The following is a 26,336-nucleotide window of genomic DNA, read 5'->3' as shown; positions in this document are numbered from 1 at the left end:
GATAACTGCATGATGAATACTGCTTTCCTAACAAAAATGGTTAGGGTATTAAAAATTGAAGGAAAATTGAAGGAAGCAGAGAGCAAACAATGAGGGATAGAGAAAAATAAACATATATACCGCAGTGAGGTTATATTTATTCAATATGTATTCATAAATAGAAAATAACAAATATTTCCATATCCATCTATTAGTGCATCGAGTTGCAAGTTGTAATGAAACCTATCTTCTTAAACATTTTATAGTTACTGTGAGGTTTAAAATTAAAAATAACTAAAATTCTTTTAAACTTATTTTTACCCAGCTTACAAACTAATATTCCTAGACTTATTTTTACACACAGCTTACAAACTGGAATACACAGAACAATAGACCGTCTATGTGATAAGCAATTATCGCTATTGAAGAGATTCCGAAGAGACCTTTTATACCCAGCCGATAGAAAAAGAAAAATTCAACAGCAGACGTATTCAACTAGCTAGAGCAAGATAGGGCTGGCTAAGTCTGGCGACTGGCTAGGGAGCCACTTGTGAATTATTGTGATGCATTAGAACTTAAAATAGTAGGGAAAGGGATAGGTTGAAAAATAATCAATAGTAGGTATAATCGTACTGTATGTTGAGTAGCTACGAATAAAGACACAAGGCCAGTTACAACTTTCAAAATTCGAACGAGTGTTGTAATTTTTTTTGTTATCATCTTTTGTACGACACCGTACATTTTCTTCACTGTCAAAATTATTGAATTGAATGGTATAGTGCGTCATCGTAGTGTCATCCTTTTTTTCTTAGATTGATTTGAAAGGGATGACACTACGATGTTGCCACTTTCTTGACGCACTGTAGAAAAGGCGATAATCCAAATATGAATCTAACACTATATTACAATCTAAATATGCAACGTAAAATAGAACGTACTTAAATAAATTGCAGCCAAAAAGTAAAAAATTCAAGAAACGCAAACGTATACGTTTACGGTACAGCGTTTGGTTCCAAGCGGGAAACTGGTTGGTGAAAATGCAGGAAATACAGAAATGGAATATGATTCTCTGTTGGAAAATTAAACGAAATGAGTTTTGTATTTGCTCGCATATTTAGTATTTAATTTTTGTGTGCATTTCACCCAATGGCTACGTTAAGGTGACGCCGCGTTAAAGTAAAAAATCGTTTTGGATACCTATTATATTTTAGATTGCTTGTTTTCTATGAGAGGCCGGGCCTGCCTCATAGAAAACAAGAAATGGAACAGCAAGAAAATATGAAACGGGCGTAAGCGACAAAATGGTTTTTGTCGCGTAATTTAAAAACCATAAATATATTTCATATTATAAGCTATGGGCAAATTATTTATAGTGTAGGCTTGAACTAATCTATGTACAAATTTTGGAAGCTTAAATCACTCTCCTCTGTTGGCAAAATTAGAATCCCTGGTTTTATAGAGCCCATCGTGTTATGCTATGGGTAATTCAAAGATAAAGACATGATGAATACTGACAATGAACTTTAATTTCTTAGTTTTAGTCATTGTTGAGAAAAATCGATATCTCTGCAGCCAAAACATTGACGGAACTTCCGCTTAGAAGACTTCCCAAATCCCAATGAAATAATATTAATTTTTTTTAACGCTGCACATCTCCACGTAGCGCTTTCTACCGCCTCGTTTCTGTAAAATTTTAAAGCTATTATGCATCTCCGCGTCTTGTCTCGTCTCATAAGACCCTTAGACCTTTTACTACAGTTTCCCGATGCCATCTGTCAGGGCTCAGGGCGATAGGGAATTGATACAAATCTGCTTTGCACGGCTGAGCCGCGAACGTTTTGTCTCGCTACTGGATTTTACATTCCTACCACGATTCTACATCTAATAGCACCTTTATATCAACGACATAAGGACTATAGAGAAGTGGAAAAATGGCTCTGAATATTGCATTTGTCACTGTCAATGTTTAAGGCCCGGTCAGGTCGCCCTGCAAACAGACCTTGTAGTCTTTCCGTATATCGGGGCCCTAAACAATGGATGCAATGTTCAGTTTGTTTTAAACATAATTTTCTTTCGCATTTTTTATCATACTCCAGAATAAAAACAACATAGGTAAAGCTAAATAGATAAGCAACGACACCGGGAAAATAGAAACATTCAAATATACAAGAAAATAATTAAAACAGGAAGAATTGACCTTGCATTTTTTTTAATAAAACGTGCAATTCCAATATTTTTGGCACTACAAGCTCGCGCCTTCCCCAACCGCTACCGCATAACTGCGCGGGGCGGGGCGGGATGGTCACTATGCGCCAGAGCAGCAACGTTGCTCTGCCTTTATAAATAACCGAAATATTAAGGGTGGCCGCTTTGCCTCCTATGGCCGCTTTGAGCTGGGCTCCCCTAGCGTCAGGAAGGAAAACCCGACTTATTTTTTTATTAGATTAAACTTCAATTTAATTATTTAAAGTTTGACAGAATAGTTGACAGATAAATAACGCACGGGACTTAGGTCAAAATAAAAAACTCAGTAAAATAGACTTGACTAAGTAACTATTAATTTATCAATTTAAGTGAATCTTAAAACATGAAGTCTAGTATTTGCATCGAACACTTTGCAGATAAAGAGCATTTATTTTGATCTTGTTTCTCAATGCATCCTGTTACTGATACGAGCGGCGTCTGATGTAATAATCGATCTGTCTACTCGCATCCAGGCTTATTTTACCTTTCTCTGACCCTTAAGTCCTTAGTATAGAGGCTATTTGAGTAGCGTAAAATTGCGGTGCGGACGAAAATAACTGGCAACCCTGAGTGCATAGCTTTGTACGACTAATGAAAAGAGGCAGCCCTGACTTTATAATTGCTTTTTTAGAATGTACGGGAAACCACTAATTACTGACTATTTTTAGCCGACTTCCAAAACAGGTAGGTGATTATTGTATGACTTTCGATTTGTTGAAGTGGAAATTTCTCTAGCGCTGTCCCAAAAAAGTGCATACCACTTTTTTGTGATGGGTAAATTTTATCAAGACGTATAAATTGTATAAGGCGGAGGGAGAATAGATCGTGCGGGCGCGGCGTAGGAAGCAACATTTTTAACCTTTTCGGGACGGGACTCTTATCTATTCTTCTCAATTATAAATGCGAAACTGTGTTCGTCTATATGTCTGTCTGTTACATCTTTACGCCCAAACCGCTGACGGCTGAATCGATTTTGTTGGGTATGGAGATAGTTTGAGTCCCGGAAAAGGATATCAATTTTATCTCGGAAAAAGGTACGGTTACCGCGCGATAAATAAATTTTGGCGCAACGGTGTTGCGGGCGCCATACAGTTAATTGAATAATAATTTAGTGTGGAATTGTGGACAAACGTATTAGTACGTACTATCAGAGAAGTTGATTCCTATGCAAATCGGGGACCTAAGTAGTTTGGTTGCGTTACGTCAAACCCAGCTGACAGATCACAATTAACATTGAATTGACATATTCGACCAAATAACGTTGGTCTGTCAATTGCATAGGAATCAACATCCTCGATGGTACATTATTTCTATTATATTATTATTATTATTATTATAAGGTTGCTGTTTAGCATTCGCGTCCTAACTCCTAACCGACAATAATTATTTTATTTTATTTTATTGATTTTTGGAAAACTTACAGCTAACATACACATAGAATTTAAATATACAATACAAGAATACCAATTAAAAGTTTCCACAGATACAAAAATGCTAATACACAGCGGAAGCTGTGTTTCGCCGAGTAAGTGAGTTTACCGGAGGCCCAATCCCCTACCCTTTTCCTTTCCCTACCCTCCCCTATTTCCTTCCGTACCCTCCCCTATTCCCTTCCGTACCCTCCCCTATTCCCTTCCCTACCCTCCCCTATTACCCCTTAGAAGGCCGGCAACGCACCTGCAGCTCTTCTGATGCTGCGAGTGTCCATGGGCGACGGAAGTTGCTCTCCATCAGGTGACCCGTTTGCTCGCTTGCCCCTTATTTCATTAAAAAAATAAAATAAAAATAAAAACAAGGCAGCGATAGACAATGGTCACAATAATTTAGAATTTTAGAAATAATTTAGAAAAACAGAACAAGAATTGTAATAACGTATTAAGTAATAGAATTGCGCAGGTTACAATTAAAATAGAAATTATTAAATTCTTTTTCGAATGCAGTCTTGTTTTAAATGATGTAAAGAACATAACTGCATAGAATGCTTAACAGCCTCCAACTTCCAGGTCAAAATCTGTAAGTTTCTATTTTCACAGTCCATTATACTCAGAGGAAGCGGGACTGGCAGGAAGTAAACTCGTAATTTTACTATTGAAACAATGAACCAGGAGACGGACGATTTGCGAACCAATCACATCCATCCTATCCATTTCAATTCAATTCCATCTAAGTGTAAACAAAGTGCATTGAGAACGCCCCACATTTTATAATAAACTATGAAAGGTTCACCGTGGTGTAAAATACTTACAAAAAATATATGTATATAAAATGGCAATTCAATTAAGTAGGTAAAGCGCTACCTGGCAATTTAGACTAAGTTCAAACTATATCTGGTAGAACTTAAAGCACAATACCGAAAAAATATAATAATTATATTGTAGACTGGTCTTTAATCTTCAATTTTTTTATGAAATAGGGGGGCAAATGAGCAAACGGGTCACCTGATGGAAAGCAACTTTCGTCGCCCATGGACACTCGCAGCATCAGAAGAGCTGCAGGTGCGTTGCCGGCCTTCTAAGAGGGAGTAGGTTAATAGGGTAGGGTAGGGATGGGAAGGGAAGGCAATAGGGGCGGGTAGGGAAGGGAATAGGGTAGGTAATTGGGCCTCCGGTAAACTCACTCATTTGGCGAAACACAGCGCAAGCGCTGTTTCACGCCGGTTTTCTGTGAGAACGTGATACTTCTCCGGTCGAGCCGGCCCATTCGTGGCGAAGCATGGCTCTCCCACGTCCATTGCACGCGAGGACTTTTTCCAAACTCAATAGGTTTTCAGAAAAATAAAATGTAACATGGTTGTCGATTTTTCTGCAAAATAAATTCTTTTAACTTCGTAACCTGTTGGCTTAGACTTTAAAGTAGGGTTGTTGAGGAAGTGATTATGAGGAAGAGGAGGAGGAAGAGGAATTTTCACGCGCAAATTTAGAGGATGCGGATGAGGAAGAGGATATTTTTTGAGGAAGAGGATGCGGATGAGGAAGCGGAAGAGGAAGCGGATGAGGAAGAGGATGATAGGAAATTATAAATACTAGCGGACCCAACCCAAAAGTCTTTGTTCTGTCTGTACATAACTAGGTACATACATGGCCCAGAACCGGTCTGCGGAATATCTCCCAGTACTACAAAGCAAGTGCTCGAGGAATGGATTCGCGAACTAAGCAATGGGTTGAGTCCCAGGCCTTGAACACTCCAAGGCACTAATTGCTGGCTTTAACAAGAAACTGTCAAAAATAGTGCTCACCATGGGTAGGAATCAATTAAGAATCCTTAATATAATACTCCCCACACCGGTTTCGGTGACGGTAGCCGGTTTCATTGAAACCAGACCAGGTACGCAGGAGTGATTTTATAGTGCCCAAGTGTGTGCGCAGTACACAAGAGCACTCTCTATTCCTTTACTCTCATAACCCAGTGGGACGGAAGACCGACACGACCGGCGAGAGATCAGGCGCAGGACCGACTTTTTACATGCCCATCCGACGCATGGATCATCTTACTTGTCAGACAATCAGGTGATCAGCCTGCATTGTCCTAACCAAACTTGGAAATAACATGTTTCCAACGCGGGATTCGAACCCACGACCTCCGGAGTCGAGAGCGACGCTCTAACCACTAGACCACGGAGGCGTCAAGAATCCTTACCAGAAGCCTAACTGGGCACTGCAAGCTCAATAAGCACCTTAACAGAATAGGTGTTAGTAGCTTAACAACTTGCAGATTCTGCGAGGAGGAGGATGAGACACCTATACACCTTCTCCTTGACTGTCCTGCTTTACTACAGAGCAGGAACAGGCACCTTGGTCGCTACGAATACTCATCCACAGAGGAAATTCGTGGCACCAACCATAACCACATCGTTCAATTTATGAGCAGCATTGGGTTGGGGACGGTACTCTAATGCGAAGGAGTCACAATAGATGACCTGCCTTCAGCAATAAAAAAAAAACATACACAACACACGCACACAAAAAAAAGATGATGAAACAATTCTCTGGCTCTGGCGTGTGCATTGCCATGATTGGATACGCGACGCGCACGCGCAGTGAAATTCCTCATAAATTCCTCTTAAATTTTGAGGAAGCGATAGCGGAAGAGGATTTTTTTATTTTTATTTATGAGGATGCGGTAACGGTTGAGGAACCCAAAATATTGCGGAACTTCCTCATTATGAGGAAGCGGAAGAGGAATCCTCAGCAACCCTACTTTAAAGCATTGAACATTTTATATTTAATACATTATCAATTACACAGTACACTACAGTTCCCCACGAGGAATTTTTAATTCGCCCCTATTTCGCCCTATCAAGGACGCGACGCGACGCGCGACGTGGCCAGCGCAAAGACTTCTATTCTTTGGGCGAGCGTCGTAACCTAATATTTAAATATTTTTACGTTGATATTCGTACTGACAGACATCGACCTGCTAATTTTAGGGAGGGAGTAGCCTTAAGACAAGCTCAAAAAGCTCAAACTAGCAAGAGTTTAATATGTTGCATGATATGAGTCTAATTTTTGCGTAAATATATTAATATTGACCCACCTTTTAAACTAAATTGGTATATCTAAATCCATTTTATAGGAGGGTCTTGCACCCAAGATGGCGAACAAATTCGACTCATCAAAGAATAATATTATCCGTCTATGATTACTATTTACTACTAAAAATCGCCAGCCACTTACCACTTACCAACAATTAGACTTAGGGTCAGTTCACATTAAAACGGTATCTAACCGTTTATGCCTTCAACTTTCCCACGGAATACAGCTTTTGAGTTGTCAAAGAGAATAGCTCTAGCACAATAGACATAACTACTATAGCACAAATGAATTTTGATTGACGAGCCAAATCATAATTAGTGTGTAACTCAATACTCTGATGTGAGGCGAGATAGTCATCGAAAGTAATTCGCAAATTGCAGACACAATCAAAACCTGTTCTCGCAACCACGGCACCACGAGATATCGTACAGACTAGAATAGCAGTTTATGCCTACTCGAGAAAGTGTTTAACTTGCAGCTAATTGTCTCTCAGAGTTCGGAGAGGATAATCCAGGAATTCTATCACTCTTATCAAGTGATAGAATTACTGAAATCATCTCTTTGTCTTTCAAACTATTTTTGGAAATATAATATTTTAGTGAGCATTGGATGTTTTTATAATTAAGAGGCAAATATTAAATATTATCAGTAGAATCGGTCACTGAATAATGAATATGCAATAATTATCTACATATTTTGGTCAAAACACGACCAAAATGATATGAATTATGGAATGAGAGAGGATTTTCTGCACCGTTACCATTTCAATTAGAGCTCGAAATAATGTACGATTTATATTTAAGCTTCGATCGGATATTATGAAGTGCTTTACAAATTGTAGAGTTGAAATAACCGATATTTTGAGGATTTTGAAGGACTTGCCTTTAAGTATTTACGATATTATTTCGGTATGAATACCACGTTTATTACATAGGGAGGATTATGTTTTCACGTGTAACGATAAAATATTTCTTTCGCATAGGCCGCAGGATGGAAAATAGCTTAAATGTCGTTTGACTTTGCTACTAAAAGTATACCTTGGCATATTCAGTCCAGTTTTAAATGAAAAATAAAGAAAAGGTTACGTTAGTTTATATAGGTAGTATTACGAGTTAGTCCTTCTACATGTACTACTCACTGTAAAGCTATTATACGTAATAGATTATAGAATACGCATCATTAAATCTATTCGAAGACAGTCGCGTAATATTTTGTGTTGTCGCCAATTTGACGCTAGATGGCGCTTTGAGACAAAAACTGGAAGCATTGCGTTGACCAAATCGGTCCGAAGCATTTATCCCACGACTCACAGTGGTATGGAATGCGCATTTTTTGTACACGGCTACAGGTTGGAGTTTGGAGTTACATTCAAAAGATTGCAATGCGCTATACTCCTTTTGAAATTTCAAACGTGTACCGCGTTCGTTCTAAAATTTTGGAGAGCAAATGAATGTCAGTCTTTTCTTGTCTTGTTGGATACAGAATTTACTATTGATAATCTAATAAGCCCGGTGCGGGGTGAAAATTAACTATGGGCTAAATATTATGTACATTTCACTTGCTAACATAAATACGGGCGTGTTTATGTTAGAAAAGTTATGACTTATGATATTTTAACACAAACTTAATTTTAACTCGGATTGATCCAAGTTCTCTTTAGTATAAGATTACAGATTGTAACAAACTTACAGATAAAGACAATCAGACCATATAGTCTGTCAAGAAAGTCATGACAGGCGGGAAAATTTTTAAATGAAATAAAAAATATGACAACTTTACTAATTCGAGATAAAAAGGTGCAAGATAAAAATGTAATATGCGTTCTCTGTGAAAATACAAAGAAAAAAATACACCTTTTAAGCGTGATTACGTTTGAAAATTTTCCCGCCTGTCATGACTTTTTTGACGGACTATACATTCGTTGTATATAGGTAAATACTGGTAAATACAACGAATGTATAGTTCATTAGTAAGGGAGAAAATGTACTATCAGAGAAGTTGATTCATAGGCAGATGGCGGATTACGTATAAATTTGGTCGCGTATTGTCGAACCCCGCTAACTAATTGAATTAACAATTGACATAATATTCTCAAACACTGAACTCCATTATACAAGTACGCTGGACTTATGATACCTAACTGTGCCTATTTGAAGTGGAATAAGCGCCCCCAATGCGGGGGAAGAGAACTAAATCTGACGTAACTTGTAAATGGCCGCTAATCGCTATTGATTGTAGAAACTAGTACATATTATGCTCACATACGGTTTTGCTCGATAGTTTTACTCCAAATCGAGCAATAACCAACGTGTGGACCGCAAAACTGACCGCTCGAAGGCTCGCTTCGAGCCGGCTCGATGGAATTAAATATGTCAAATATGTCATTTCCTTCCGTATGTCAGTACTTAGCATATGAGTACTTAGCATTAGTTCCAAGTAATCCCACTACTGCTATCAGCGCCAATGTGGCGACTTTCAAACGTCATTTTTACGTCAGAATTAGTTCTCTTCCCCCGCATTGGGGGCGCTGATTCCGCTTCAAATAGGCATAAAAATAGTTGTCATTTCAAAGGGTAGGTATCATAAGTCCAGCGTACTTGTATTATAATGGAGGTCAGTGTTCTCAAATCAAAATATGACGTAGGCCTGTCAACTGCCTATGATTCAATTTTTTGTACCATATAGTTAAAAGCATAGACATAATATATACTGTAAAAGTATGTTAATATAATATGACCCGACCACTTTCTATCCTGAATGCACCTCATTTAAATTTCTAGTTCCAACTCCTAGCGGACTTGGGTAAGTATTCAAACTGTATTGTGCGTTACTTTCCTCTCTGTAGTTTGTTTAATCACTTATGTTACGTCTTATTAAATTAGTTTTCAACAACTTTAGTGAGAGATATAATTAAAAAAATAAAATCGGCCAAGTGCGAGTCGGAGTACCAATACAGAGCAAAAATTGTGTTATTGTAGGGAAGCCCCCATAAATTTTTATTTTTATATAATACTAGCTGTCCCGGCAAACGTTTCTTTGCCATACTTATAAAGTACTAGCTGTTTCCCGCGACTTCGTCCGCGTGGACTTCAGTTTATAGCGCGCGATGTCAACAAAATTGGTGTCAAAAGCTTTTATAAAAAAACCCTGGTACCCCTTAAATCAATACAGCTGTGTAGTGTGCACACAATAAGTACTTTATTTTTTATATTAAACTTTATATTTTATGCCAAATTTCAAAGCATATTTAGCCCCCCAATTACACAACTTTACCCATAAACTATTTATCATTGATAGGTTTAGCCCCAATTTCACCAACGTCTGTTAGTGTTAACAGCTTGTTAAAATGTCCTGTCTTCTCTTTCATTCATATGAAAAACGAAACAGCTAACGTGATACTAATTCGATCATTAACTTTAACAGTCGTTGGTGAAATTTGGTCTTAAGGTTACGTCACTGCCTGCACAGATAAAGCATTGAGTTATTTAATACCGTAGAATAGATATAACAATCGAAAAAAATCGAGACTTAAATGTAAGATGATACCACCTCTTATAGAAAGACTTTTGAGCAAGCGTCAGCGCGATGTAGAAGACGCACGGCGCCATCTATTATGAATTTTTTGAACAAATTTACGACCCTTACAACCCTTTTTTCCAGTAAAAAAGTAGCCTATGTCCTTTCTCAGGCTTTAGACTATCTGTATACAAAATTTCATTACAATCGGTTCGGTAGTTTTGGCGTTTGGCGTGAAAGCGAGACTGACAGACAGACAGAGATACTTTCGCATTTATAATATTAGTATAGATTATGTGCACACTGCACAGCTGTTTTTGGGTATTTTGATTAATTAAGGGCCGCGCTACACCGGAATGGCAGCGGCGAGGCGAGCACTTTCAGCGCTGCCATTCCGGTGTAGCGCGGCCCTAAGAGGGGTACCACTTACCAGGGTTTTAAAAAGTTTTTAAATTTGACACAAATTTTGTTGACACCGCGCGCTATTAACTAAAGTCCACGCGGACGAAGTCGCGGGCAACAGCTAGTATATATATAATATTATTATAATATTATTAAACATCATATTCTAACGTATTAAAAACTATAAACAAAAACATACTAACTAATAAGTATGATTAGTTCTATGTTACAATAAAGTAAAAAATAAAACGCCATCTGTTGAATCGTATTAGAACTAAAATGTTCATTCCATCGATATATTTCTGGATTTTTTATAATATTATACATAAAATATGTTTAAGATTTTAGAAATTTTATTTTAATACACATCGAAGACCCAGGAACATTGAAAACTTTTTGTTCCGCCTGCGGGACTCGAACCCAGGACCCCCGGGATGAGCGCTGGCCACGCGCAATGCGAATTCATTTTCATCGAAATTTTCATGGAAATAAGATATTTTCCAACATCAAAATGTAGCCTATGTCCTTTCTCAGACTCTAGAATAACTGTATACAAAATTTCATTGCAATCGATTCAGTAGTTTTGGCGTGAAAGCAAGACAGACAGACAGACAGACAGACAGAGATACTTTCGCATTTATAATATTAGTATAGTATGGATTATAATATTATTAAACATCATATTCTAACGTATTAAAAACTATAAACAAAAACATACTAACTAATAAGTATGATTAGTTCTATGTTACAATAAAGTAAAAAATAAAACGCCATCTGTTGAATCGTATTAGAACTAAAATGTTCATTCCATTGATATATTTCTGGATTTTTTATAATATTATACATAAAATATGTTTAAGATTTTTGAAATTTTATTTTAATACACATCCAAGACCCAGGAAAATTGAAAACTTTTTGTTCCGCCTGCGGGACTCGAACCCAGGACCCCCGGGATGAGCGCTGGCCACGCGCAATGCGAATTCATTTTCATCGAAATTTTCATGGAAATAAGATATTTTCCCACATCAAAATGTAGCCTATGTCCTTTCTCAGACTCTAGAATAACTGTATACAAAATTTCATTGCAATCGGTTCAGTAGTTTTGGCGTGAAAGCAAGACAGACAGACAGACAGACAGACAGACAGACAGACAGAGATACTTTCGCATTTATAATATTAGTATGGATTAAAGTACACAGTCATAATAATTATAATGTGTGAAAAGTTCAAATGCCTACCTCTTGCCATTATTTATATAGAGCGAAAAAGGCCGAAAATATCACGTTTGTTGTATGGGAGCTCCCCTTAAATATTAATTTTATTTTGTTTTCAGTATTTGTTGTATAGCGGCAACAGATATAGACTAATCTGTAAAAAAATCAGAAGTCTAGCTGTAGCGGTTCTTGAAATACAGCTTGGATTCAGACAGACGGACAGACAACGAAGTCTTATAGTAATAGGGTCCCGTTTTTACCCTTTGGGTACGGATTTACGGAACTTTAAAAACAACGGATACTTACACTTTCGGCGTTCATTGAGAGAGGCCTATGTCCAGCAGTGGACGACTATAGGCTGATATGATGATGATGACTTACACTTTGGTAGTTCAGGCAGAAGTGATAACCATTAGAAAGAGAGTGGGAATTGTACTCCTATGCCGCACCGGTGGTAGTCTACTCTCCCGTCTTACGATTTTTGTGACCATGTCACATGTCCTGACTCCTGAGTCACCGCGTATATTGACAGAAAAATCTTCCGAATACAAAAAAGGTAAACCTAGGGTAAACCCCTATAAATATGTGATATTATGTCATCCTTACTTTGACTCTCAAACATAATCCCAATTTTTGGGACCCTTTTCCCTAAATATCTACTCCATAATATTTTTTAATATTAATTTCAAAACTATGACCAATTAAGAGCGCTATCGAAAAGATAAACTCCTAATAACCCTAAAAACCCCAAAAACTGGGCATAGGACAATCGGTATGTTTGTCTTTTGAAGTATTATTTTTTATTAAATGTTCGTTCCGTAAATATGGCCCTATTGAGTGGCCATCTTGCCCTATTTAAGTATTATGTAGGTCAAAGCCCTTTTGCCCTCTGTGCGTGATGGCACATTTAAATTTCGAATAAACATTTATAGGTATCTATCTACAAGGGGTGCTCATATTGAACCGTAAAATATTGACTTTCTCTTTGCGAACGCTCGAAAATTTAATAAGATTACTTGACCCGACAGATATTTTTTTACCTACACGTTATGGGACTTGGGAGCCTCCAAGAAAGATCTTTCGACTCTTTGTCATTTCAGACGCAATGGCAGCTTATTTATTTTAATTACTTAGTATAATAAGTGAGTTGCTCAAATAAAACATAATAATATTCTAAGACTAATCTTAAATCTAAGACACATTTCCAATAAAAGCAACCAAAACCGCATCAAAATCGAGGCAGTATGGCCATGGTTAGCAACGAAAACCCTCGCCCTAACATGTCCGTTCCGTCATTCAAAAACAAAGTCTGCCTTTTTAGTGCAAACGTGAAAAGGGACGCGTGTAGGGTGTGTTTGGATGTTAAATCGCTCATACAACCAGCCTTTGAGAACATTCCATGGACGTGCCTCACGCATGGCTGAGTACTTACTATTTCATACTATGCCGTTTACATCTCTACGTCCATACTAATATTATAAATGCAATGTGTCTCTATTACCTCTTCACGCTCAAACCGCATAACTGATTTTGTTGAAATTTGGTAAGGTCATAGGATACTTTTATCCAGCTAAAATTTACGGTTCATTCGCGATAAATGAATTTTGGAACAACAGCGTTGCAGGCATCATCAAGATCTAGTTATAATAGTAGAACTATTATAACTAGATGTACCCGCATCTCCGTCGCGAAAAAATAGTTTATCGCGCGGAAACCGTCCATTTTGAGGAGATAAAACATATCCTATTTCCTTTTTATTATTTTCCTTAAAGTATGTTCATACCAAACTTCGCGAAAATCAGTCCAGCGGTTTAAGCGTAAGAGGTAACAGACAGACGGAATTCCTTATTTACGTTGACGGAGCCACGCGGAACGTCTAGTTAGATAAGAATAATTATTTCACTTACCCTTTAACTAACGCAGACTCAGGATCATTTTACCTGCAAATTATTGAAACATTAGTAAATTGTTTATGTTTATTAAATACGGAGGTGTTTAATTGATCTAATAATAACATGAGATATTGTTTAGTGTTTATGCAGAAGCACTGTTGTTAAAATACTACTAGCTATATTAAGTCAAGGCACATAATATGTAGCTTTATAATATTATGACATAATTTGTATTAAATTTACACACCAGATTCGTGGGACGTGGATGAAGATTAAAGACCTTACCCTGACCTATCAAATTATTATCAGCGTTTAACCCTAATCTAACATATAAAATTTTGTTATGATAATAACTATTTAATTATATAAGAGCGACTTTTCTAATGTTTAGACAGGAACAAAACAATGCACTTGTATAACGTATCCATTTTGTAAAATATATTTTTATCAGTTATTATAAGACTATTATAGAATTACAGATTGGCATTACTATTGTATCATCAAAGTAGATGAACAAGTCATGGTATGTATCGTGCGACTGTACTTAGTATGGCAGGACTGGTATCCATTTTTGGTAGCTTGAACTCTACAATGTACTACAATTGTTACCACACGTTACTTTTTAGATGCACTCTTATTTTGGAAAAAAGATTGTCGTAAGTACCTAGTGTAGCGACCAAAAACAAAAATAAACATTAAACCAAAAATTAATTTTTTTTGAGGAAACGTAGCTTAAATAATTATGTGGAGTTAGGCAGTTTTTGAGCAATAATTAATAAGACATACTTTGCTTGGTTATTTAAAGTACCAGAATTTTCTATTTTAATGTAAATGCTGTTTTGGTCTTTTTTCGATCCTATGAAACTAGAAAATGGTATTTTCATTAAAAATGTTCAACAAAACAAAACAGTTTGTTTTGAGAAAAATAGTAGATTTGGTATTTTATTTTCATCCTGTGGAGTGCAGTCACTCCAAATGGACGGCTGGTTTGTCTAAGTCCTTATACCCAGATAGCACAAAGGCTATGTAAGATTTTTCTTACATCGCTTTTGGCCATATTAAAGTGGTGTAGCAGTGATTTACAACACAAACAGCCAAATAGCGGCATATTACATAGCCAATTTTATTTTCATTTAAGCTGTGTACAATTGCTCTGTATACGTTTGTACAGAGTTTTTATATAGCTTTCATATGAAAGCTCCTAATACAGCAACTTCTAGCCGAGTTTATTGCATCTGTACGGCTTTTCGCCGATTAGAAGCTATTAATATAGCCACTAATTTGCTAACCGCCATATAATTCACCTTTTATGACTGTTTTCTATATAAATGCTGAGTTAATAGCTTTAAGTATTTAAAAAAGATATAACTAGTTGTTACTCAGCTTCATGGAAATTGTAAAAAAAAGACCGAGTAGATCGCTTTCATATAGCTTCTAGCTGATTTTTTTGGCTCATAGATCTCTAATATACGGTTAAATTGCTTGTCGCTATGAAATTTACTAATTTGATGCCAATTATCTGGTCAATTTCTTAGCAAAGCGACTTACATCGCTTCCGTTTAGCAAAACCCTATATTATACGGTAACTAGCGACCCACTCCGGCTTCGCACAGGTATAAAATATATAACCTATGTCACTCACTGAAAAAATGATTAGAATGGATTCAGTAGTTTTGATTTTTAATCATTACTACCCCTGCCCCGCATTAATGGCCTGTACTGCCGCAAAAGCTACGTCCCCCAATTTTTAAATCTGTAATAACTTGGAAAATATTCATTTAGACCATATTATGCTGTAAAGGGCCATATATATCTATATTAAATCAACAATGTATTTAAAGTATTAAATTGAATAAGTATTAATGCCGTATTGGTTAAAATCGCTTCGAAAATTAGCCATTATTGGTAGTAAAAACTAAAAAGTAAATGACAAAAATGTTGTAGGATATCCATAAGAGATAGACATATACATTATACCATCGCAAAGTTTTCTGTAGACCTTTTCATTGTGTACAATACTTTTTTTTTTAAATTTCATTGTGTAGGTACATTATTTTGATAAATCGAATAGGGTTAAGCCTGCGTTTGCAATGTCAAAAAGTTAAGCCTGCGTTTGCAACGGAAAAAATGTAATTATTTACGACATCAGGTTAGAAACCTCAAAAATAACAGTGTTTCTTCACGATTTAATGAATTTTATTATACTTAAAAACCTTCCTCTTTAATCACTCTATCTATTAAAGAAAACTTGTCGATTAAAAAAAAATGCTGTATGAAATGTGCCCAATTTGGTCATGTAGAGGTTGAGTAACAGCTTATATTGCAATTTTTCATAGCCCCATTGGCTACGTAAAAACGTGTTCACAGCCTGTACTCAGCAATTTGGTGCTACCTGGGATACTCCTAAGTGCTAAGTCCTAAGACTCATCAGGCACTAGCAAATCAATGGATGGTCCAATAAACTCCTAAGCCACGACTTAGTCTATGGTCTGGCGAGGACTTACCAAGCTTAATCCTACACTGGGCTTAACTCTATAACACTCCGTGCTAATCTATCTGTCCACTCAGGTTAAGGTGACTTTGCGATCTTTGCTGCAAGAGACTGCGGCCGACAAAAATTCAAATAAAATACCACTTTATGACTATCGATTTTAATTGGTTTACCGACCCATGCCTCCGCTGCTTTGTAGTGGCGTCGAGCAACATGATACCTAGTCTAGTTATTAATGGCATTTTATTTGAATTTTGTCGGTCGCGGTCGCTGGCCGCGTTGATCTGAACGAAAACCTTACACCGAAAAGTTAATACAAAGTTACTCACAGTTGTTACGGACGAGGCTGTTGTCTGATTTATTTTTTTAAAACAACGCAGTTGTAGTGGTACTCACTACTCTGGAAAAGTTAGGCTGGTTTTTAGAGTTCCGAAACAAACTTATCAGGGTTTTTATACCAGGCTTATAAGGGCGGGTAGGTAGGTGAAAATGTATACAGTTTATTTTACCGGTCTACGAGTTTAAAACACGTAACGTTAGGTTAGGTTAGATACAAACATGTAGGTGGTTTCTTTTCGTAAGCCTAATGCGGTTAGCATGGGCAACTAGGCCCCCCAGGATCTTCCACTTGTCTCCAGCGCCACCGTTATTGTGTTTATTTATTTTAAAAAATCTATCCTAGTATGTACCTGTAGTCAATCAAAAGCTTTAGTGAATAAAAAACTCCTGTCAAAAACCTCAGAAACTTTGCATAAAAGCCTGGGGCGTCAAAGTTACAAAACGGAAATGAGCACACCTCACACCTAAGTTACTAATGAATATAAATTGTCTGAAAATTGATAGAGCAATCATGGTGGGTGGCTGAATTACTAATAACCATTAATCTCTTTTGTGGCACACTTTACGGAAAAACTATCACACCTATTGATTAATTTTGCTGTAACCTATGCTGTGACATAGTAATTTTATTTATATGTAGATGTATTATCATCGGTCAGACAAGGTTTGGTTGTACTATTAAAATAAAAAGATAAAAAAACTGCCTTAAAGATTATACCACGCAGAAAAACGACGTGAGCCCTCACAAAGTTCGGATATGGGATTGATTAAATTCAGAAATCGCAGTATTTAGAAGAATGAATGTAAACAGAATGTATTTAGAAGTTGCAAGCAATATTTAGTTTAAAATATAAAAAGGTACCTGAGCAAAATGTTTAATAAATTCGAGCGCCTGGACAAACAATATAGCAAAATTAAGTAACCACTTTTAATTTAGGAAATTAAAAACATGTTACGTACAAAACTGTTGCAGCAATATTGCTTCGAGCGTAATATCTCAGCGCAAATTTACAGCAAACTGCTCGCCTCTATATCAGATTTCCTCCCGTAAGCCTTCTGATATGTAGTTTTATCGAGTTTATTTCGCGATATGAAAATTTTCCCTCTTGTTCTATCATATGGTTTTATAACAACCTATTATTAAAACTATATTGCCGTGTAATACTACTACACACTATAATCTTTAGGGGAAAACGTAACAGCAGAATAAGGCATATATTTTCGCCGCCCGGTAGAAAGAAAGGGGATATCCTGCAGTGGTATGGGCCAGGCCTCAACACTGCGTTGCGGTGTTCTATCGCAAAAACAACGTTGTACAGAATTGCGATGCGTTGTTACAACGCAAAAATTTTATCGGAAATGTCGCTGACGCATCGCAAATTTTCACGATGCGTTCTGCGACGTCGTAGATTTTTACGATGCGACGCCGCAACGCAGTATTGTGTCTGGCCCTAAAGACCAGGCCACATATTATTAGAACAAATTTTGCGCTCACATTTCTGTGCGATGTTGTTTTTGCGATACGACGCTGCAAGGCAGTGTTGTGGCCTGGACCTTAAGGACGCTATCACAAAAATTACGACAAAAATTTGCAGGTCAGTACGAATATCGACGTTAAGGACATTAAAATAACATTCAATATCAGCGCGCCTTGTACAGTGGCGGTTACGACGCTCGCCGCTTTCCTGATAGGGCGAAAATGTACAAAGAAATTTGAGAGCGTTTCCTATTTTACTTATAAATGGAAATGTTATTTATTTTTATATAAAATATTTAGCTATTCGTATAGGGGACTAAATAAGCAAACATTTTTTTGTATATTCATTTTCCTTAGTTCAGTGTATTTTAAGCTATATTGGTATCTAATCAAACCCCATTTTTTAATCTTTTGCGATTATTGTGATGGTTAAAACGTATTTTGTATGCGGCTATATTTTTTATGGTATAGACGTGGAGATGAATATATTATCTTTCATTTGAAGCCAAAATATCCTTGCAGTGTGACTCCTTATTCTTTAAAATGGTACCTGAAAGTCGCGGATATTTGTGAAAAAATGTGATAGCGTCCTTAAGGCAGACGCCTTACGAATTTTGTATTATTATGTCAGGAGACGTCACATAACGCGAGTTTAACTTTTTTACGCATCCCAAAGAAAATGCAACACCGCAAACTAAGTTTTCCCAAGGACCAATATGGCCACAAACTGGTTAACTGATTTAATTGATTTTGTATTCTTTATTCTGTGTACTTGTTGTGGGAGAAATAAACTTATTTATTATTATTTACTAGTAATTCCACTTCCCTGGCTAGTAGACACAGAAAACATAATATATTTCTTACACGAAATATCTGTGATCGGATTGCGACAGAAGTATGTCAACTAATTGGTCGCAATTACTGGAAGGTCGATAGGCATTTTTACAATTAATCTGAAGTAGCAGAGCGCTGCCAAACCAGCCACAACTAGTAACTGTTTAACTGGGCTTTGGCCGCGTGGTAATTTTGCGCTAGCATCAAAAGAGTATAATTGCGAGGCTAGGTGTTGGCAATTGACCATTTACCATATTTTTTCTACATGTTTTATTTTTAAGCGTTTTCCAAAAAGGAGGAGATTCTATGTTCGGCTGTAACTGTACTTCTCTAATTCTTTAATCTGTGGTTAAAGGTCTCAAATTCTTCTTCTTTCTCTTTAAAAAGTCTTAACAGGGTCTTTTTTAGAAAGCCTTTGCTGTAGCAGCCTAGGCGGGTCTGACATACAGGATCGGGCGCAAGAGAAGGCACTTTCGGGTAAAACTTTAAAAATATAGGTATACCAGAATCTCATCGCAAAAAGTGAGAAAATAAATTGACAACACCGGGGTAATTGGAATAAAACATTTTGATCCTTCTTTTTCCTTATAGCGACTGATTCTGTGTGTGAAACATGCAAATAAATAAATTTATCCAATGATCAAGGATGTTTTTTTGAAAATCTGCTGACAAAATTTGCTATTAGATTCTGGTAGACCTATAACTTAGAGCTTTGTAGTTTATATATCCGACGGGGGTTTAATAGCAAGCTTTAAAAAGCATATTTACTTTGTCGGATTAAGTATGAATATTAATTGAAAATTCTCCTGCAATATCCCGGTATATCCTTTCATTGTGTTATGAAACATCACATCGCGTCACGTCGCGTGGAAAATAGAAATTATTTGTCAACAATGGCGCGGATTTATCGGCGTTGATGTAATTAACGGAACCCTATAAATTACCGCATACAGCGATAATGAAGGTAATAAACTGCATTAACGCAGGTAGAGCTGAAATACATTAGAGTTTCAATTTCATCATACTCGTAATATCATGGAACTAAGCACGCTGTACGCGTCTAAAAAATCCTTAAAATCCCGAGTACTTACTTGGCTACTGGCTAGGGCTTTTAAACCATACTAGCTATTTGACCGAGCTTCGCTCGGTATTCGATAACACACGAACAAAATGATATTTTCTAAAAATTATTCCTAGCTAAATCGATTTATCGCCCCCGATACCTCCTATATACTAAATTTCATGAAAATCGTTGGAGCCGATTCCGAGATTCCAATTATATATATATAAGAATTGCTCGTTTAAAGATATAAGATAAGATTAAGTAAACGATTTTTAAAGTGAAAATTTCTTTAACATTTAAGTACACTTTTTGGGGATGGGTAAAAATGTTAAACTCGCGTCACGACTCAGGAATCGTGATGTGATCGAAAATTGGCAAGACGAAGGAAGATGATGCTACCGAATCTCCCGCAATATCTCTACTGTCGTTATCAATCCTGCTGGCACTCTAAGTGCAACAATAATAATTATTGTATCGTGTACTTGTAATTCTAAGTTTTGTGGTGGTATTTGACCAAAATAATACCATTTACCTTCCTTTTAGAAGGCAGCTTCATGATGGTACACAGGACGCTGTAAAACCGACAGATCGTCAAATAACAAGGATCAATATTGTCACTGTGAGGACATCCACAGATTGAAATCCCGGTCAGTTTTATTCGACGATATGTGTCGCAGCCAGCGAAAGGTTGACAGGTCATTAGAGCATGTGACCGCTAGATAGACTGGAGAATTTTTATACTAACCCGGCAAATGTTGTTTTGTCGTATGTGGGAATAGGCTTGAGAGCTGTGGAAGGAAGATCTTCCGACTGAGCGAGGAGTATTGTCATTGCACACATTTGCAATGACCACTATAGCTTTCAGAAAAAGCGCGATCCAGGGTTGTGCTCTGTTTGGTATGCTACGCCCGTATCCTCTGCTGCACTCTACAGTCTACAGGATATGCACACAAAGTTCCAACACAACTGGTCCAGTCGTTTCGGAAGAGTTTGACAGCAAACATTTACACTAAAATGTTTAATACCTATTTAGATTTTTAATTGTGCTACGCTTCCACGTCGAAAGGAACATTCCTGAATTAGAAACTATCCTTCATTGCACCCACCGAAAACCCACACAAAGTGGGCTGGACTCAATTAAAATTAATGACTGCATGATAAATATTTCAAACTATTCAAAATACATTGCATTCTTGACATGACAAAATTTACCTATTTCATGGTTGGTAGCTTTAATATAATTGAGCTTTGCTAGTTTTTCTGGACCTAGCTCTGTTATTTTACAAATAATAATAATAATTTATTAAACAATAGGGAGTTGGTACCATCAGAAAAATTGTTTTATGGGCAGATAGTGGACATACGTCATTTGGCCGAATAATGTAGTCATCACTCATGATCCTGAGTGATGACTACATTATTCTGAGCTGGGTTCCGTCAACTGAGTAATTTCTCTAATAATACTTAGTAGGTACATTTAGTAGTTTAAAGTATATACTTTATCTAGAGGCTAGAATTCAGTTTAATTAATTATTTTTCTAGCGGCATTCAATTAAGAGTCTGGCCCATATTGCTGTTCTAGATTGCTAATGTTTCATATCCATTAGTCTATAAATTATTGTGAATGTAATTAATTTGTACGATGAAACAATCTAGTCAAGCAAAACAAGACTGTTAGAACTTCATAGTTATAATATGTAATTTTTGCCCTTATTCAGAAAATAATATACATTACCTAACTTCAATAATTTCTAAGTTAATATTAATTTAATGATAATTTAATAACAACACCTAGTGTCTGTCTGCTACCTATTTGCACCCAAACTAGACCCAAACACATTGTACCGATTATAATGAAATATTTTGGTATTCCGACATTGTATACTACATATTATATGTTTAAGTAATTCCTAGGATAGTGTATGCAGAAAAAATTACGTGTCTTTCCCAATAACTAGAAATATTGGTCTACTCCTATAACTAGACTTAGACATTCTAATTTGTAGTTAGATTATAGGGTACTTGGATCTTTCTGTAATGATAATAAGATGATGTTGATCATAATAATATTTTGATTGTTATACAATAGCGCATCGGTCTTTTACTGTTTATGTCACTACCTACGTAACTCAGAACAATAGATTCGTTTAAATGTTACAAGGACAATTATTTAGAAGTAAGAGTGAAGCCACATTGCTCAGTTACTTTGCGTCGAGTCGTCGCAGCAACGCTGTAGCTGCGTCGCTCCAACGTTTTTAAACGCATTACACTAATACTATTTCATTAACCCCAGTCGATAAAAGAGGGGCATAATTAGGTTTTACGTATCTGTCTGTCCGTGGCATCGTATTATTGAAATGGATGGATTTAGATCCATCCATTATTAATTTTATCTACATTTTTTTCGTGAGAGTTCTTAGGAATACTTTGTAGTTTATTATAATCAGACCAATCTGCTGAAAAATTCGGGCTTATCTGCTTCATGAAAAATTGTAAGCAAAAAGGTTGTATAGTGTATACCTACCTCATTGATGCGTTGCTTCGGTACAATAAATATGCGAGACGTTGCGTTGTCGCCGACTAGTATTGTGTTGTCCCCGCAACAGCAAAATGGCATACAATGCGTTGTTGCTTGTTTACCGAAGCTACAAAGTACTACAAGTTACAACGAAAAGACAACGAATACTAATAAATTAATATATTTTCCGTTTTTTTTCTTTTCAGTTCTCAATTTATACCGTTTATGTCTTCAAAAACGCACAAAAACTCACCCTCTATTAGCATAAGAGCCTTAGAGGTCATTGCCCTTTGTTCCTTTACATAATACGTGTTATAGCCCTTGAGGATATATTTTATACATGTTTAAATGATATGGCTCTTCGGAAGTTCAGATATTTCGCGATACATTCAAGGGAAGCTAAGCCAAGTGATAATAGGGGTAAAGTTCAAATTTGCGTGTTAGAATTGTCCAAAACGTCATTTCATCGTTAGTTAATATTATGTCATATAAATTATATGACACTGTTAAGATGTACGTCGCATAAATTCTTATTAAATTTCCATTGTGATGAATGCGTAATATTTTTGATGCTCCTTGAATATTTGGCATTTGATAGTACTATTTATAATATATTAGATAATATTATACCTACCATTGGTACTTGTACTGTAGACACTAGAGGCTGCCACATTGAAATAATTAAAGTTATATATAATCCCCCTTACTAATAAACGCTGCAAAGGTTTGAATAGTTATACAGTGTTTTGTCTTCTTCAATCCAATATAAAATGTTACTTGTATGACAGGAACAAAACACTGTATAACTATTCAAAGCTTATACAACGTTTATTAGTAAGACGGATCTACGACACTAGGTCGGATTATGTCATTTCAATGTAATTCGTGATCTGTCTGTTCTGGCTGATGCCTAGCTAGTAGCAAAAGAATTACATTTATCCCAAGAGAAGAATACCTTTTTAACCGACTTCCAAAAAGGAGGAGGTTATATGTTCGGCTGTGGAGTTTTTTTTTTAAATATGCATACGCCTATTAATAACTGTTGTTTCATTTTGAGATCAGTACGATCGAGTAAGGAAGTCACGACGCGCGATGGTCGGTAATAGTATTCTGGTCACAACTTGCGCATCCTTCCGCCGCTTGCCTACGTGCCAGTCTAATGTATGCGAATGTTGGGATATTTTTTAATCATCACCCAGGAAGAATTATCAGCTGATATAAATGTACTTTATAGAAATTTTTATTGCTTTAGTTTTTAAATGACTTCCAAAGTTTTCCAAAGTCCTTTTACAAAATTGAAGTAGGACCCTACCAAGGAGGCCGATCGAATCTGCACTAATCGCAGGCCAACCTAAAGAACCCTGACCGGACTCATGCGCACAAAGAAAACATAACTTACTTTCAAAGGAATTTCAACGAAAAGTTCCTTTATATTTACTTCAAGCCGAATACATTTTTTTTAGTTGATCGACTTTTACTCAATAAATTATGAAGGCTTCTTAGCAGTTAGCCGTGATAATTTTCCTTTTAATACAGCATTTAATTTTAAAAAAAATCCCAGCTTGATGTGTACGGCAGCTACCAAAAAAAAAAAAACTTAAGAGGTGCCCATGGACACCCGAATGGAACTAAGTAATTTCTTATGTTCAAAAAACCTGTAAGTATACGTCATATTATACACTCAAAAAACTTATTAAAATAACGCCATCTATTGACGCCCAGGAATACTATCAACGCCCTCTGCCCCTACCATGCAGGTACTAATAAAAAGTGTCGAGGTCAAATATCGTTCTGTCTAGCCTCCTTTACGCCGAACGCACGATAAGGAACTTCGTTCCAAAAAATATTTGTTTAAGATTTCATGTACGATTTTGTCGGAATTACTAATATTATGTGCATTCATGCCAAATTATAACTTTGTAGGTCCTATAGTATCATTAGTATCTGAGCAAAACCGCGGACAGACAGACAGACAGACGGACAGACGGACGGTCAGACCGAAACTATAAGGGTTCCTTGTTGACTACGGAACCCTAAAAAACGCACGGTTCCTGCGCGATAAATGAATTTTGGGGCAAAGGAGTTACTGGCGTCATCTAGTAAATTATCATTATGCTTAGATTTTAGAAGCTCAGGTACTCATCTCACATACCACTACTAAGAACAAAAATTGAAATTGTCGCTTTCAATTCACTTTCGAGTTACGGTCGAGTTCCACTAGGGTTCATGCCCCACAAACACTCACCTGATAAGCGTTATCACCGTGTATACTTAACAACCGTTTTTCTTATCGTTCTTACTTCTAATCGATTGCCCAGGGAAAAATATTACTTGAATGCTAGATGTTTATTTTAATCTTACACATATTTATTAGCACACTCGAGGAATCCTATCGATAGTTCATATTATATTCGACTGCAAAATATACTAATTTACTAATATCTATCTATTATGTAATAGGGACTCGCTGAAACCCAGATAATATTAGCCCTGCGTGGTTTCCGTAGTACCTAGTTACGGCACTGTGTAAAATAATATACTTATTTTTCTTTTTTTGATAAATAAACGATTTTTATGTATAAAAAATCATAGGATAGTCTAGATAGTTTGTGACTATTTTATTCAATTGATACAAAAATTATCCTTAATTATCAAAATAACACGAAGAATCGAATGTCGCCATTAGGCGACAGCAAAAATATATATTTAATTATTTACGATTACGTAAATGTTGTTGTTTTAGAAATAGCTAAGGCATTTTTTTTGTTTTTTAATTAATCACAAATAACAAGTCGTAAAAAAACAATAAGTACAATAAAAAAATTACAGTGAAACGAATTTTATAAAATTGTTTTAAGATATTATAATTAACTAGCTGTCCCGGCAAATGTTGTTTTGACTTTAGATACTTTAGACTAGATTTTGCTGAAATCACTCCAGCCGGTTAACTTTTAAGGGTGAAGAAGTAACAAACAATATAGATCTCCTTTATAACATTAGTATGATTACTGATTAGTAATGATATGAATTATAAATAGGAGAAGGCATAGGTGAAGGAATTCTCAGTGGTGATTGGGGCGTACCAACAATAATATCGTCTTTAAGTAGGTTTTAAAATTCCTCTACAATGACAGGTGGGGAGGCTTCAATGCTGGTATTAACATCTTCAAGAAAAATTAATGGCGAACTAAGAACATCTCCCGCTACATCGTGTAGTTCCCTGATTATTTCTTCGGCTTCTGGTGGTAATAGGGACTCAGGTTTTTCATCACAAGCACTTATAAATCACGAAAATATTTAAGATAAAATTGTAATCATACTCCGGAGTACAATGTCGTTAGTCCACAAGCGACTTATACATTTTGGAAGAACAACGCAGAATTTTATAATACGGCATCAAAAAATCAAATTTAGGAAATTAATAATTTAAGTATATAAAAACATGTGATAAAAAAGCAAAGTATGGAAATAATCCTTTACCAATTAAATTAAACATATTTTATTTCCGTAGAACAATGTCGGTTCTGCATAATACAATGCGACGTACGTATGGAACCGACATTGTTCTACGAAGTTTTAGATATTTCCTAATAAAATATAATAAAACAATATCTCTTGCTTACCTGTGTTTAAAGACAATACATACGACGACTTAATTCACACAACTCTGATTTAAACATTTTTCATTTAAATTATCATCCTTATTTGAACAACAAACATTTTTACATGTCCGTATTATGACCTTATCAACGATCATTTGCGTTCTTAATGGTACTTTTGGTATGGTATTTTTATGAAAATATTATTTATTATTTAGCTCATCCTTACTACTTCA

General features: G+C 36.2%; 1 protein-coding gene across 2 annotated transcripts in view; it reads right to left on the bottom strand.

The window, feature by feature from the left end:
* Positions 1–26,336, bottom strand: part of LOC121739360 (ras-associated and pleckstrin homology domains-containing protein 1) — a 179,783-nt gene that overhangs the window by 120,625 nt on the left and 32,822 nt on the right. For both annotated transcript variants that reach the window (XM_042131793.1, XM_042131794.1), the window contains exon 2: positions 13,795–13,827. The gene's annotated coding sequence lies outside the window, so the exon portion shown is untranslated. The remainder of the gene's footprint in view (positions 1–13,794; positions 13,828–26,336) is intronic.

This window comes from Aricia agestis, chromosome Z (assembly GCF_905147365.1).
Source record: "Aricia agestis chromosome Z, ilAriAges1.1, whole genome shotgun sequence".
NCBI classification, from domain to species: Eukaryota; Metazoa; Arthropoda; class Insecta; order Lepidoptera; family Lycaenidae; genus Aricia; species Aricia agestis.
This window is presented reverse-complemented; position numbering and strand designations above follow the sequence as displayed.